General features: G+C 33.4%; 1 pseudogene across 1 annotated transcript; it reads right to left on the reverse strand.

The window, feature by feature from the left end:
- Positions 1-10,410: 10,410 nt before the first annotated feature.
- LOC115952908 lies at positions 10,411-15,535 on the reverse strand (annotated as a pseudogene). The gene is made up of 7 exons (XR_004083590.1): positions 15,178-15,535; positions 14,513-15,063; positions 13,163-14,262; positions 12,770-13,045; positions 11,470-12,678; positions 10,789-11,384; positions 10,411-10,503 (listed from the first exon to the last, which is right to left on the reverse strand). The product of XR_004083590.1 is annotated as a TMV resistance protein N-like (transcript).
- Between the last annotated feature and the right edge of the window lie 925 nt (positions 15,536-16,460).

The raw sequence follows: 16,460 nt of genomic DNA on the forward strand, positions 1-16,460 counted from the left end.
ATGTTGGATATGCATGGATCATGAACAAGCTAGATATAAGCTAAAACTCAACCTATATAGAGAGTTTTTGAGCCTTACTTTTCTTTGTGAGAGTATATCTTTGTTTGAACTCTTAAATTTCTCTTATATGCTTCAGTTTTTGTAAAAGATCTCTCTCTCTCTCTCTCTCTCTCTATCTCTCTCTCTCTCTCTCTATACATATATATATATATATATATATATTATTTTTGGTTGACTACTGGAAACATTATGAGGAGATAAACCCTGATCTTACTTATTTTTGTCCTTAGGCGTGCTAGTTTATGTGGAATTTTAAGAGATGAGAGCTTAAGGCCATCAATCTTTTGTCACTGGCTAAACAAATATTTAGTATATCTTTACATTAACCATTGTCACCATCATTTGAGCCATGAGAAATACTTCTACAATACTACAAAACATTTTTATTTATGGGCATTCTCATGGGAGTTCAAGTTTTGACCAATTGATGTGTTTAGATACCACCATTGCCTCACTTTTCCTCAAAAAAAAAAAAAAAAAAAAAAAAAAAAAAGAAAAGAAAGAAAAAGAAAGAGAAGACATACATATAAATCATTGGTGTCTTACACATCTTTCATGTATTTCAAAAGGGTTATATGGTTGAGTAAAGATTGTTTTGATTCAAGTTGGTTATTACTGCTATGAGTTGGGTTTGGCTTGAATTTTCTTCATTTGATTCATATACCTCATATTTCAAAGAGAGCAATTTGCCTTTACCAAGCCATAAGATTATACTACCATTGAGCTTAAAGTCCTACTTGATCCTAAAGGTGCGTGGCTGGTATGTGTTTAGGATAAAAACTAGGGATGAGAATGGTATTAACCTCATGTTTCCAGGAATTCAACATCCTTTCCAAGAGATCTTTTTCCATTGTTTTAGCAGCTGTTTTTGAATACACATGTGATATTCTTAAAACTTCTTCTTTCCTTTTTGTTCACATGTGATTTGAAGAGAGAAACCATCACTTCTATGTGTTTTCTTTCAGAGTGTTGATAACTTAAGAGAGGTTTTGGAGTAGAGGCTCTGATCTAGATTATTCTTTGTCTATGCATGTTCGGAAAAGCCGGTTTGATTGGATGGGCAATGCACACACACACTCCAAAAGTAAAGCTAGTGAAAGCTCTTTAATATAATGAATAGTATCCCAACTCAAATTTGAAAGTTCATTTGTATGATATAATGATAAAGCAAATTAACATTTGCTACAGGAATTTTCAAGAAACCTTTGACTTTTGTGTGTAGAGTCACTGCAAACCCTCATGAGAGTAAACTCGTCCACTAGGGTGACCTAGGGGTTCAAAAACTTGCTGCACACAGGAAGTGCAATCGTGTAGCCTACGAAAGTGGCTTGTATTTTAGTTTTAATTTTTCACATTTAGTAGACATGGGTGCTTTGTGGATTGCTAGGGACTAGCAAGATTTAAGTTGGGGGGGTGTGATAACACCTTAAAATGTATTCTTGTTATATATTTTTGTGAGCGTTATCTCCTTATTATTATGCTTAATTTGTATAACTAAGTCATGATTTGCATTAGTCCCTATTATTTATCTTTACATAATTTCTTGAATAAGATACTATTCATTGTGTGTAATTTTCTACTTTCAGGAAATCATGTGAGAAAGATGAGTTTACAGGAATTTGTGAGAAAATGGAGGCCAAACTAGAATTAAAGTGGAGCTAAAGGACCATTCTTAAATGTCTAAGGAGGTGCAGCTGGAGTGCTTGGATCGTCTACCACGATTGAAAGCTTCAAATAAGGAAAGAAATCAAAGAGGCAGAATCTGAAAAGGAAAAATCTAACTTGAGCACTGATCAGTATTTTGGATGTATCTCTCTCCTCAAAAATTCAATTGACACAAGAGTGGATGGGTTGGAACCATGACTTAAATATCTACAACTTTCCAGTTTTGAGTTTTCCAAAATTCTCAATTATTGAAGACCAAAATTAACTTACAAATTACTATTGTAAACCTAGACGGAAATTAAAATAGTAAATGTTTTATTTTCTTGGGACACTGAGACATTAGGGTTTTGAAGGGAGACTGTGTAGAATGAATTTTGGCAGAGAAAACCTTGTATTTTTCTCTCTAATGGCAGCCTAAACTCTTTACTAGAGCTAGGGGATATGTTTTTTCTATACGGTATGAATATTCAATGTGATTCTTTTTAGGATTTTATCAACAATAGATTTGATTGTTCAATTAGATTTCTTTTGATGTATTAGTTCTTCCATGGTTTCAATAAGTTCAATCATGTTTTTCTTATTGTTTAGATGAATTTCTAATAATTTCAAATAGAAATAAGGTTTTGAAGTGAATGAGTTTTTCTGAAAACTTTTCTAACCGCATTATTAATCGAGGTTATCATGCATTCTTGAATTGTCTCAGTTCAACTGAATCATAAGTTTTTAATTGTATAAGAACAATCAATTATGAAATAAATATTTTCTTAGATCACAAAGAATTTCATATCGATATAGGGAAACACCTTAATGCCCTAGTATTTACATTATTAATTTAAATAAGTTTTTATTATTATTCTTGTTAATAATGACCAAGCAAAAGTATTTTTCTTTTCACCCAAATTTTTATTTAATTATATTGTCTTTGAATTTACCCCACTCCTTGTGGTTCGACCTCGATACTCCGAGAATTATATTACTACGATCTCCTGCATTTGGGAGTGAGCAAGCAGATCCTCACATAACTTCTTAAGGATGTCGTCTGCAATAAAATTACAACTCATCATTCTACCATCATTTAGCACCTCAATCCGTATACACGTGTGAGGACCCTTGTACACGGTAACCATCCATAGTTTGTGGAGATTGAGCTTCATGACTGCGCAAACATACCACTTGCATGACTCATCCATGCATTTCGCACAAAGTTTTGTCGTGGTCGACCTACTGATCATAAAATGTTTGTTTTCCTTGAGGGCACACTTTGTTAATACACGTTGCACCTCCACTTTATTGGCAAAAGTCAAGCCTTTGTACAAATTCATCCCCTCTTTCCAAGTAGACACAAATGGTGTCTCAATATGTGAAGGATCAAAATATTTTTCCAAGTATTTGTAGAAAATGACAAGGCAGGAGGTGCATAGGCAGGAATTGTATCCGTAATGTTTTGGACACTAAGAACATTGTCTGCATCAGGTTCACTTCCGTCCAATGTCTCATCATCATCAATGTCCCTCTCAAAGTCCCTAAAGTCCCCTCGTTCAATCCTGTCTTTAATCTCATCTCTATCGACAAAATCTTCACTGTCAATGGCAATACTCTCATCAACATAGTCGTCATCATCATCTTCATCCTCATCATTATCATCATCATCATCATCGGCATGAACATCATCATCATCGGCATGAACATCATCACCATCATCATCATCAGCACGAACATCACCATGCTCTACATGTGTAAAATACTCATATTGATCATCCGGAACTATAACTTGTAAACTTGTTTGCGTTTGTTGGATTTCCTCGATACCAACTTCTGTACACGGCTCCAACTGTATGTACAACTCAATGTTAATTACTTCAAGTATTCTTTCCAACTTGTCAAAGATGATCTTCACATGTTTGTCTGTTTCTATCGCCATGTACTTGTAATTAATCTGGTGCTTTAGGATTTCATTTGACATACAATAAGTAATTTGTATGTTGTACACAGCAAGATTCTCACACAACTCTTCCATAACCATCATCTTCAATTCGTCAAGGGTCTTCAACCTACGATCAATTTGGGTATAATAGCTCTTTATACCCGACCCTTCAAATGGCAATCCCTTGTTCGCATTGGCATTCTTCAACGAACCACCGTGATATAGGATTATATCAATTTCAGGCATTGTGAACCTGTTAAAGTCAAGTTACCATGTTAGTTAAAAAACAGTTTGAAGTTCCCTGGTCTAAAAGAAACTTGAAGCAAGTCTTTAACTTTCTAATAAAAAGAAGCGGCCAAGAAATTTTTTTAATTTGATTTTCATGATACAAACTGAACATTTTTTTCTAAAATTTTGGCTGTAGTATGACTATATTTAACAAGAAGCTAATTACAGTAGGATGGTATGAGAGGCAAAGACATGTAAAGCAAAAGATAATTGCAAACACAATTTTTTGTAACACATACAAAATTGCAAAAGATAATGGGGGACTAAATAATTGCAAAAGATATCGTATAATTTTGTAACACATACATAGCCAAAATTTTTTGTAACACATACAACCCCCCCCCCCCCCCACACACACACACACAAAAAAGAATCAAGACCCTTTTAGTATTTCCAACATATTTCATGCTTAAGACATCAGTATCAACTGAAATCTCAGTCAATCGTTTTATAAGATTTCAAGACTAGCTTTAATAACCACATCAGATTGGACCTTTTAGCTTAATGAACACACAGTACACACTCATTAGAAATTAAATCTGCTTCAAGATTGTGACTGTTCTCAACAAAAGCCCCTTTTAAAAAGAATAAGAGAACCTCTGCTATTCTATTCAGAGCACTTTGGTAATGATTCCATAATATTTTTTTCACACATACACATCTATATTAACTTGTACTAGAAGTAGATAGCTTATTTTCTAACCTTTTATCAAAAGAAGTAGAGAGCTTATTATTGAACAAAAGGAAGATACCAAAACCTTGATTACCTTAAAGATTACAATAGACTTTATTTCTATCTACAACCATACATCACCAAAAGAGGCTAGGATACACCACCTTATTTCTAAGGTTAATTGCAACTTTCTACCCTAAACAATGAGGTCAATTGCAATGTTCATCCTAAACTATAAATTTTTGTAATTTACACTTATTCTGATACTCAAACTCTTTAACCCACACCCATAGACAACTAATACCCAACTACAATAACAATCAAATAAAAAACCCTTACCTGAGATATGAAATTATTGAGAGGGAAGAGCAGTGAGAGAGGCAGTGTGGTGAGTGAGAGTGAGAGGCAATGTGGTGTGAGAGTTATGGGTGAGTGAGAGTTAGTGAGGCTGAGTGTATGGGTGAGAGTTAGTGAGGTTGAGAGTTTTTGGGTGAGAGGCTGTGTCTGTGTTTATAAAATTTTGTAGACTGTGTGTTTATAAAAATTTTTCAGCAAAACTCAAGTCTATAAGACTCGAGTTCTATTCAAATTTTAATTAAAAACTCTTCTTAGATATCAAGTCTTAAAGACTCGATTTTTGCTATGTGAAAATCGAGTCTTTAAGACTTGAGATCCACCATTTTAAGCCAACTCAGCAACCAACTCAGCAATTCAAAGCAAGTGAAAAGCAAGTTTGTAAAACTCGATTTTTAATTAGATCTCGAATTTTAGAAACTCGAGATGTTAGTTTTCTTAAATCTTTGAAACGTTGCCTAACTTACTACATAGAAGCCCCTTACCAGTCTACTCCGCAAATTCCCTCCTGAAAGTTGTAGTGCGTGTTTAGCTGAAAGTTCTCTTTTTATTATTTTAAAATTTTAACGGTTGCTATAAACTTATTTTCATATTTTCTTCCAAAAAAAGTTTCTTTTCATATTGCTTTTTTCACCAGTTGTGTAGCTTTTTCTTTATATTAACAAAACTAAAAAATTCAAAGCACTACAACAAGGAAGACAAGCTATGACTTCCCATTGATTAGGAGGATAGGTTGTATCAAAATGAGTGTTATAGAAATATGTGTCAAAAATGTTATTGTTGTTTAAACACCAAAAATTATTGTTTAAAAGAAGGTATCAAACAGCCCCATAAAGTTCTTTTTACATTTGCTTTTTGACCAAAGTTAAGAGTTTGTTTATATATTTATTAAAAAATTAATTATTTAAGCGAAGTAAGAAAAATCATGCAATTGTCTTTTAAGAATTGAGATTTAAAATTAAAAATTTTATTTTCAATTTCAACATTAGAACAAATGAATAATTTTAAACCTTTAACTTCTCTCTCTTACATTAAAACTTCTTTTTATATTTTCGTTACTATTTTTTTACTTCATTCTTATTTTGGTCCCTGCATTTTAATTTTATCACATTTAGCTTCTAAAATCAAAAAGTGATTTCATTTTTGACCTTACCATCATCTCACTAACAAAAAAAGTCTATATGACAAATGGAGTGCATCGCTTTCATGTTGACATCAACATTAAAATAATAATAAAATATCTTATTTAACATTTAAAAAATGCCACGTCATTTTTTAAAAATAAAAAATTAATTTATGAATTTTAACGAGAGAGGCTGAGATCGGTTTGATTCGGGTTAGAAGGAGATGTTGAGACTGGTTGCTATCACAGCATGGCTGGTGGCAGCATGTGGGTTCAAGATCAACCAAATGGGGAGTGATTTAAGAACTGTGGTGGTTGGGTTCTAGGTTTCAAAGTGGTTTTGGTGGTCCGAACAAGCATGGAAAAACAGGTACAATCCCTCTTTCCTTCGCCACTCAAGTGTACAGCATCTGCCATGCTTAGATTGAAGAAGTGTGGGTTTGGTGATGTGGGTTTTCATGTACTGAGAGTGGTGGTTTTTGTTTCGCCATTCTTATTGTTGTGGCCAATGTTTAGTGTTAATTTTATTGGTTTGTTTTAATTGTGTTAATTTTCTGGGTTTGTATTCTTTGGGTTTTGAAAATTTTTGGTGCTTAGAGTTTAGCTAGAGGGATGGAGAGTAAGAAGAACAATGTTGTTTTGGTTGCAACGTTTGTTGTTCAAAAGTGGGTTTGTTCAAAATGCCGATCTAGTTTTTATTTTCCTGATCAATCCAGGTTTTTTCTCTCATCTCACATTAGATTTTTTAAAAATCTTTTTTTGTACCAATCTATGGTATTTCTAGGTTTTGGCCAATCGTGTGTGTTTGAGTTTGATATTGCAAGTTGTCTCTTATTTGTGTTTCAATATGTGTTTTAGAATTTAGGTATCTTTTTTTTTTTTTTCCTTCTTCTCTTACTTTTGTGTTCTTCAATCAACTTAACAAATAATTGATTAAGATCAAATGATTCTAAAGTCCACCAAGATGTTTTTGGGTTTTTTTTTTTTTTTTTTTTTGAACGAATGGTAGAAAAGATGTTTTTGTGTTTTGAGGGCCCATTTCATCGAGATAAACCTAGATCTCAATTTATATGATTTTGGGTTTTTATTTTGTTTTTCCTTTTTTTTTATTTAGTTAAAATTCATAAATTAATTTTTTTTAAAAGATGACATGGCATTTTTAAAATGCTAAATAAAATATTTTATTATAATTTTTAATGCTGACGTCAGAATCTAGTGTGCCAGTAGTGCATTCCATTTGCCACGTAGACTATTTGTGTTAATGAAATGACAGTAGGGGCAAAAATGATCACGTTTTGATTTTAGGGACTAAATACGTAAAATTAAAAAGTATGGACCAAAGTAGGAATGAGGTAAAAATATAAAAATGAAAATAATATTTTCGCCCAAAAATAAAGTTCTTTTCATATTGCTTTTCACCAGGTGTGTATAACTTTTTCTTTATAGTAAAAATACTAAAAAATTCAAAGCACTAAAATGAGGAAGACAGGCTGTAGCTTCCCATTGACTAGAGAAGTCCTGTTTATGTTGCTATTTTTTGCCAGCTATAAAGTTCCTTTTACGTTTGCTTTTCGACCCAAGTTAAGAGTTTGTTTATATATTTATTAAAAATTTTAATTATTTAAGTGAAGTAAGAAAAATCATGCAATTGTCTTTTAAAAATTAAGATTTAAAATTAAAAAATTTATTTTTAATTTCAACATTAGAACAAATGAATAATTTTAAGAATCTGAATTTGATAAAGTCTTAGTGGAAAATTTTTGGTTTATCCCTCCAATGCCATGATACTATGTCAGCGTTTCACAAATAAATGAATATAGCCTTCCATGAAATGCATATTTGGTATTCAACCTGATTTGGATCATTACACTTGCATTGTGGATATTTGGCTCGATATGGAAAACTTAAAGAGGCCTTAGCCTTAATATTGAAAATTGTGATTTTCCTTATAGTAGGATTTGGGGTTCCCTTCTTGCAGCTTGTGGAGTTCATGAAGACATAAAACTTCGGGAATACACAGTACAAAGGCTTTTGGATTGGAACCTGATAATATTGGGTATCATACTCTGTTGAATACTCTACAGGCAAGTTTTGGACAATGGAATGGAGTTGAAGAAGTAAGGAGGGTAATAAATGAGAAGGATCTGAAGAAGAAACCAGGGTGGAGTTGCATTGAGGCTAAAGGGATGATCCATGGATTTGTTTCTGCAGCAGCCCACACCCCCCCCCCCCCCCCCTTCCTAAAACCAAAAAATAAAATGCACAGCCAAATAAAGAGTAAAAATATGTAAGCCAAATTGGTGCTGGAAAACCAGTAGTCCCAAGTAATGTCTTCCCCAAGAAGAGTGGGAGGGAAAAGGGAAAATGAAAGGAAGAATAGTTGACATATCAAAAAAGTGGAAATAAGTGGTCCAATGAAAGGGGTACAGATGTGAATTACAATCTGAAACTAACATTTTAAGTCACTTTCTGTTGATAATTATTTAATTTTCCTACTACTTATTAGCATGTATGGTATTTTTTTCTATTGTTTTTTTTAAGTGACCGAAACAAGATATCCGTGTTTTTTACTAAAATTCGATTTCAACTGCAAGTTCCATTTTATCTATTTTGATAATCATCTTTTAATATATACTGTCATGTACTCATGTTCAATGCTAGAGCTTTCATGCTTCAAAAATTACAAATGGGAATTTTACTTAATGTTATTTGTTTGAAGGAATATTTAATGTTATTATATATCAGCAACTATCATCCATGCTTTGGGAGTTTACTGCTTGAAGAATGAAGCTAACATAATTTGCTCTATTATATCCGGTATCTTAGTCTAATAATTTGTCCATTTTTCTCCTAATAATTTTGATTCATACTATGAAGATTCCGCCCAGCCTGTTGCTAATAAAGATTTGTCTTATAGTGAATGAATAGGTATAAAGCTTGTTTTCATGCAAACTCATCAACTTCTTATCATTTCCTATGTTCATACTACACAATGTACACACACATATATGATATATCCATATACACATACATGCATGTAGGTATATCTATATGTATTTGTAGGTGTGTGAATTTATGACTTCTATATTTTGTGTCAGGGTCAATATGTTGGTTTTGGTCATATATACAAGTGAATAATGTTGTTAATTCAAGTTGAGAAATGTGACAACTGAGATGAGGGATATCTGTTCTTCAGGGGTAGTTCAGGTTTTGGATATTGGTTGTGGTGTTGCCCGCTTCTCTACTTTTACCCCCTTCCCTTGGATAAACTCTCAGAGTAGCATTCATTAGGTTACACCTGGCAAAGTGGGATATCAGCTCATTTAATGCAACTTCAATTACATGTAGGTATGCGAATCATGGTCCAAGATCAACTTTTGAAAACGAGCAGGTCTGTTTGCATGGGGAAAAAATATATAGAAAAGATTAGTATATCGAACTGTCTTTTAAAAATATATAAATAAATAAACCTTTTTTTTTTTTTTTGATAAGTAAAATGAAAAGAAACTAAAGAGACAGATTTTAATTAACTTAAATTTTCTGTACAGAAAGAAGAAAAAAGAGAGGACAATCCTCCAGACATGAGGTCTCTTCATTCTCCTTTGCATACCCCACTAAACCATGGGCTGTCAGATTACACTTCTTTAATATTGCACGAAACCTGAAGAAATTTGTTTAAAACAACCTGCAGTGTGAGAACTTTTATATCTTTCTTGGCCTCAAACGAACAGCTTTCATTCAACTTCAATGGAACTATCAACCTGAAATTGGAACAGTCCACCATGAGGTCTTGTATTCCAATATCAAGACTAAATGTAACAGCTCGATTCACCAATAAAATTTCACCATGGTGCTGCACAAAGTCTCGACAGAACTTGCAGTTTCTCTTAATCCAATTTCGTCAAGATTATGCCACAGCAGCCAGGCCATGGTAAAACGGATCTCAAGCTCAGGTAAACCCAACTTTAACATTGTCGTTTCCACAAAATCTACAAAAGGAACCATCAAATGGGCATTCCCTAAGTACAGGAGAAACGGTTACGCCATAATCTGAGAATAGTAAACACCAAACCATGGAAGAAAAAGCAAAACAACAATTATATTAATACTAAGGAAGAGAAATTTCAATATGCATTTGTATATAGAAGTTTAAAAGAGCATTGCATTTGTAGGTCACAAAAAAAAAAAAGAAAAAAAAAAAAAAAGAACATGATTTAATCAAATAATAATAGCTGACCATTTTGAGTCCTTGACAACTTCAGCAAGAGCCCAGGTTTGCTAATTCTTCAGCGTGCCTTTGGTTTCTATCCCTCTTAATTACCACCGCAATGGGCTTCAAGATTCTTGGACGTTTGATCTCCTCCTTCCATTATATTAAAGTGCACAAACAAGACAACAGGAAAATTTGATTTCAACCTGATTTTTAAAAAAAAAAGAGAGAGAGAGAGAGAGAGAATGAAAGCCAAAGGTAATGCTAAGGTACAACTAGCACAATACAATGATTTTATTTTATTTTTTAAAATGCCAGTAAGGGAAATATAAAAAGAAAAAATCTCTATTATATACCTTGAACAAATTAATTTGTAATCATGCTAAAATAATTCAAAACCCACGCTTTCATTTCATTGGATTCCCTCCCCAAAATAAAGAGAACAGCAAGACTTGTAAATTATAATAGAAAGAAGAACGATGATGACTTACAGGCAAAGAAGTCAAAAAATTCTCTTATACTTGATTCATTTTTACATCCTCCATGTCTTTGGAGGTGGTTCGTCATTTGTATAGCCTTCTCCACAAGGCCCAGCCCCATCATCCTCATCATGGCTTCAATTAGTTTGGGTACCTTTGGAGGCTGAATCATTATTAATATCATAATGAATCCCAACTTTCTCCACCTCCATGTTATTTGAAGTATTTATTCTAATCTCAATTTTATTGGATCCATTCCCATCAATTTGACAAAAATTTTCTCCCCATTGGGAGTGGAAATAGCGAGGAGACAAATAGAGCCGCCAATGGTGAGGTGACTCAACTCCACCATAGTTTGCCTTAAAAGAAGCGCGTATTGGTGATGCGCTTTCAAATCCATTGACTTTAATCCAACATCTAAGTAGAAAATCTTTAGAAGCCTCTGCGACTGAAAAACATACGCACAACTCAATTCCCATTAGCTTATCACACCCATAAGGCACTTGTACCTTCAATTCATGACTTCTAGATTCATGTTTAAAACATTTTGGAAAGTCATGGCCAGGAATAATAATGTCAAAGATGTCTGGTAGTATACCACTTTGCTCCTGAAATATATAAAGCATAATTAATGTTTAGAATTTTTTTTTTTTTGAGGAAAATATTGTTTAGAACTTAGAGAGGGAGAGATACCTGAAGCATGTTACCTCCAATATATCTAAACAATTTGATGCAGTCAACACACTGGAAATTCAAATGGGAGTGATTTGACCTAAAAATATAAAATTGCAGTTCTGGCAATCTAAACAGAAAGGGGCAATTGTTTGCAATTACTGAATCAATAGTTGATGGAACATTTTCCAATGACTGAAGCAACTTGCAACCCTCCAAATGGAGTCTTTGAAGATTAGAGAGTTGAGACATGCTTTCAGGAAGGGAAATAAAATAATTTCCACTTAAATTTAAGTGTTCTAAAGAGGACAAGCAGCCAATGTCATTGGGGATTGACAGAAGATCGCAATCACTAAGATGCAAATATGTTAAAGATTGAAGACCTGATAAGGAAGGCAAAAATAATAGAGGAGATTGCCAGAAACCACTTTCTGGGCTCGTTTGATGTGGTATTATGGGCTTCACATGATTCGCTGAAATTAATGAAGGAAATACTAAGCCCATCAGCTCAAGACTTGTTGGTAGGGAATAATATTCAGATGAAATCAATCTACAGATATATAGACGTTTGAGATTTTTAAGGAGGGCAATGGAAGAAGGGACCTCGTCTATGGCTGTCCAACACAAATTAAGCAGCTCCAAACCTTTTACATTTCCTATGTTCTTTGGCAAGTTACAAAATTTTAAGCATCCAAAAAGATCAAGAGACTTAAGCAACTTCAAACTACAAATGGTGTTAGGAAGGCTCACAAGATTCTCGCAATATCTTAGAGTCAATGAAGTAAGGCCAGTCAAACATTCAATTGATGAAGGCAGCTCTTCTATATCTACTTTGCTCAAATCAAGTATCTCTAGGCCTTTGATTATCCATAGGTTCTCTGGCAAGTTTTTAATTAGTTCCACAATAGCAATGCGATCCAAAGAAAGCTCCTGTAAGAATTTCGGGTTTGCCACAAATTTTGGAATTGTCTTGACTTTTGAGCAATTAGAAATTTCAAGAGTCACAAGGGGCTCCATTCCAAACTTTCTTGGAAGACGAATTAGTCTTTCACAATCTTGTAAATTAAGATGAATAGGTTTTTTAAGAATTCCAATAGATGGGTCAATCTCACGTAAATTTGTGCACCTTACAATAACTAATTTCTCAAGATTAGGGACTCCAGTGAAGTTTGGAGTTATAATTAGGTCCGAGGAGTCAATCAAGTCAATGAACTTCAACTTGTCAAAATTCTGTCAGAAGAAAAACAATTGTTAGAATAATTAGCTTCCTAGTGTCCATTTATTGTAATTTAAAAAAGCAAAGTTTTAGGAGGATACTTACCTTTATTCCTGTCCAAAGTTGTTCCATTTTGCTTTGTTGCAAACAAAGTTTAACAAGCTCAGCTAGCTGGAAACTTGACTGCAAATATTTTGATGGATACAAAATCCAATCTAGAATTCTTAAATCATTAGGAAGGTGTATGGGGACATGGAGAATGCCATAAATTCTAAGATATTTAAGATTGGCCATCTTTGAAAAGGCCTCAGGGTTCCAACATACAACTTGTTGTTCATTATAAGTACTCACAATATCCATGGCTTTAAGTGCTTCTGTCCCCTAATAATTAAGAAAGAATTGGTGAATTGCAAAATTAATTATTAGCATTACAATTCAAGTTCCAAATTGTTAAACATGAAGGTAGGGAATGAGCTCAAATTCTCTAAATAACCTTACCTTATTTCTTTTTAACACTTTGTCAATGTCCTCGTAATCCCACAATCTACTACGCTTCTCAGGATCATCAAGGCACTCTTGACGAACTATGTTCCTACCCATTTCTTCAAGTAAGTCATGCATCCACACTATATCATTATCCATAATTTTCAATAGAGACTTATTAGCGAGTTCCTTCAATCCAATAATAGGGTAAAGGCCAAAAATATCTAGTATTTCTAATACATAATCTTTCTTCTGATTATTAAAAAAGCATGCAATATGCAAGAATATTTCCTTCTGTGGTTTTTGGAGTCCATTAAAACTTATTTTAAGTACTTCAAGAATTGCTTCGTCTGGAAATTCTTGTAGTCTCTCTAATGCAATTGTCCATTCAACAGTACTTTTTCCAAACAAAAAGAAACCCAAAACTTCAAGAGCTAAAGGAAGGCCAGCAGCATAATTCAAAAATTGGTTAGACAGCTCTCTATAATCATCAAAGACATGCTTTTTTTTTAAAAGCTTTCGAGGAAAAAAGTTGGAGAGCATTTTCATCATTCAATCCTTGAACTTCATATATTTCATCTACCTGATGTGCCTCCAACAAATGCGCATCTCTTGTTGTTATGATAATTCTATTGCCAGAACCAAACCAATCATGCTCCCCAGCTAACATTTTTAACTGTTTCATCTTATCTACGTCATCAAGAATAAGAAGAATCCTTTTATGACATAATCTATTCTTGATCTTAAGAACTCCATCATACTCCTCTTCTATTTTCAAATTCTTTTCCTTCAAAACTTCATCAATAATTTTCTGTTGTAGTGGAACAAGACCATATTTTTCAAACTTTTCCCTAACATCCTCAATAAAACCACGAGCTTCAAATTCTTTAGAAACCATATGATAAACAACTCTAGCAAGAGTTGTCTTACCCATCCCTCCCATTGCCCAAATCCCTATAAAGCGGACATCTTTTGAACCTAGAGCTAAGCATGACTCCAATTCCACTAGTCGAGTGTATATTCCTACTAGGTCTTTGGTAATATATGAGAATGCATCATATTTCAAGTTGAGCGATATCCATTCTACAATTTCTTGGATATCTAGTGACTCAGGTCTGCAATTAAAAAAGTAGGAAATGCGTTGAGTTTGAACCACCAATAAGTTAGACAAAAAAATACGATTCATATTTAAAGTTCAATTTTGTTGACCGAAACAAAAACATGTACATTGATCCACTTAGGAAAAAATTGAAATAAGTACAATGAAACCTGTATATAGATTTGCTTAAGGTTCCAAATAAAGTTATATATAAAAAGTGGGTCATTTGAATATTTAAATGAAACAAATATGTCAGGATAAATTACCTAGTATCCTTTAAATGCCATCCAGAAAGGTTGCCCACTTGTCTCAAAGCATCTCTCCATTTATCCACCTTTGTTTTTTCCTCCTTTTCTTCATGTTTAACAAATGCCTGTGCAAAAGTTCCCATTTGTTTTCGTACATCAGATGGATCAACATAATGAAAAACAGGTAAAACTGCCATTTCAATATCTTTCTTGCAAGAAATGATATTTGCAAGTTCATTTAAGCACCAAGTAGAAGATGCATAGTCTTTTGAGAGAATGACAATAGCCAATCTTGATTCTTCTATTGCTTTCAACAACTTTAGTGAGAGAGATTTTCCTTTCTCAAGTTTTTCATCATCTTTAAAAGTGCTAATGCCTTTCTCTTTCAAAGCAATAAATAGATGATCCATAAAATTGTTTCGGGTATCCTCGCCTCTAAAGCTGAGAAAAACATCATACTTCCATTGCTCAATAGAAGAACTTGGAAAAGATGATGAGGCAATTTCCATTCCCGTTAAAGCCATTGCAAATACACTACTACTAAATATTGAATCACTATATATATAGATCTGCATACCAAATAAATAAATAAAAAGAAATCAAATACTACTGAAGAAAAAATGAAAGGGAAATAAACTAGGGAAGAAATCCCTCAATTCATCAGATCGGTCAAGCAACTTTACCTTTTTTTTGGGTTAATTTATGAGAACGCCCAGTTGAACTGGAGGTTCACAAAGTTAAGCAAATAAACTCACTCCAGCCAAACGTACATCACCCTGCTACTCGCTGTGACGAAGCCAGTAACGCCATCCATGAACATCGTTGAAGTCTCACCGTCGGTATATTTTCTAAAACTCAATATATAATTAAATCTCTGAACTCGGCTAGGTATGTTTTGTTGATAAATAAAAATGGTGGAGATGGGTTATGTGTCTGTGGTTATCTTTTAGTCAGTCAACTGCGTGCATAAGTAAGGCTCTATTTTGTAGGAACATTTATTAGACTTTCTCATTCAATAATTTCACAGAGAGAGAGAGAGAGAGAGAGAGAGAGAGAGCTAGAGAGAGGGAGAGGACTTGGTGACGCGTAAGAGAGGACTTGGCAGGGAGCTTTCATGTAAGAATTTTCCACGAAACCTCCACTCTAGTGCTCCTGTGTAAATCTTAATAAATAAAAATCGGAAAAATGTTAAAATCAAATATTTGCGTATTAATGAATATAATTGTCAAACTTGCTTTTACTAAAAGTTAAATAAAATAAATAAAAAGCTCACGTGAACCTACAAATAATAAGAAAAAATAAGCAGTAAATTACATTATAATCAAGACCCAAACACGTATATCCAATATTTGAAACCTTAAGTTATTGGTGATACATTATTTTATAATCATCAATAAAGTTATGAACAAACAAAAATTCACAACATTGTCATTTTTTTTTTTTTTTGAGCAAAAGTATATTGCCAAATTAATCTAACACCTCACACATGGACCATTAAGGAAAATTTTGGCTTTTGCCCATTTCAAAAAAATAATCCATCATTTTGCCCACTTTCCTAAATTAATTAGGGAAATGCTCCTCTATTAAAATTCGATTTTCTCAAAAAAGAAAAAAAATTGCATGTAACTCAACTTCATGGAGATCGGATTACAAAACGCCACTATAGGTCCTTAAATCGTCACTATAGGCTCCTTAAAACGCCACTATAGGGCTTCAGAATTTTTTTTTTTTTTATAACTCGATTTTGAGAAAATCGAATTTTAAAAGAGGGGTATTTTCCTAATTAGTTTGGGAAAGGAGACAAAATGCTAGATTTTTTTTTTTTGAAAGGGGTATTTGCCCATTTTCTCCGGACCATTAAAACAAAATTAAGTTACAGATTGTAATAGGTTCATGTGTGAAGTCACTAAAGTTGTAGTCTACAGCAACAACAAAGCTTTAGTCCCAAAAGTTGGAGCCGGCAATA

The sequence above is a fragment of the Quercus lobata genome, chromosome 7 (genome assembly GCF_001633185.2).
Source record: "Quercus lobata isolate SW786 chromosome 7, ValleyOak3.0 Primary Assembly, whole genome shotgun sequence".
Taxonomy (NCBI): domain Eukaryota; kingdom Viridiplantae; phylum Streptophyta; class Magnoliopsida; order Fagales; family Fagaceae; genus Quercus; species Quercus lobata.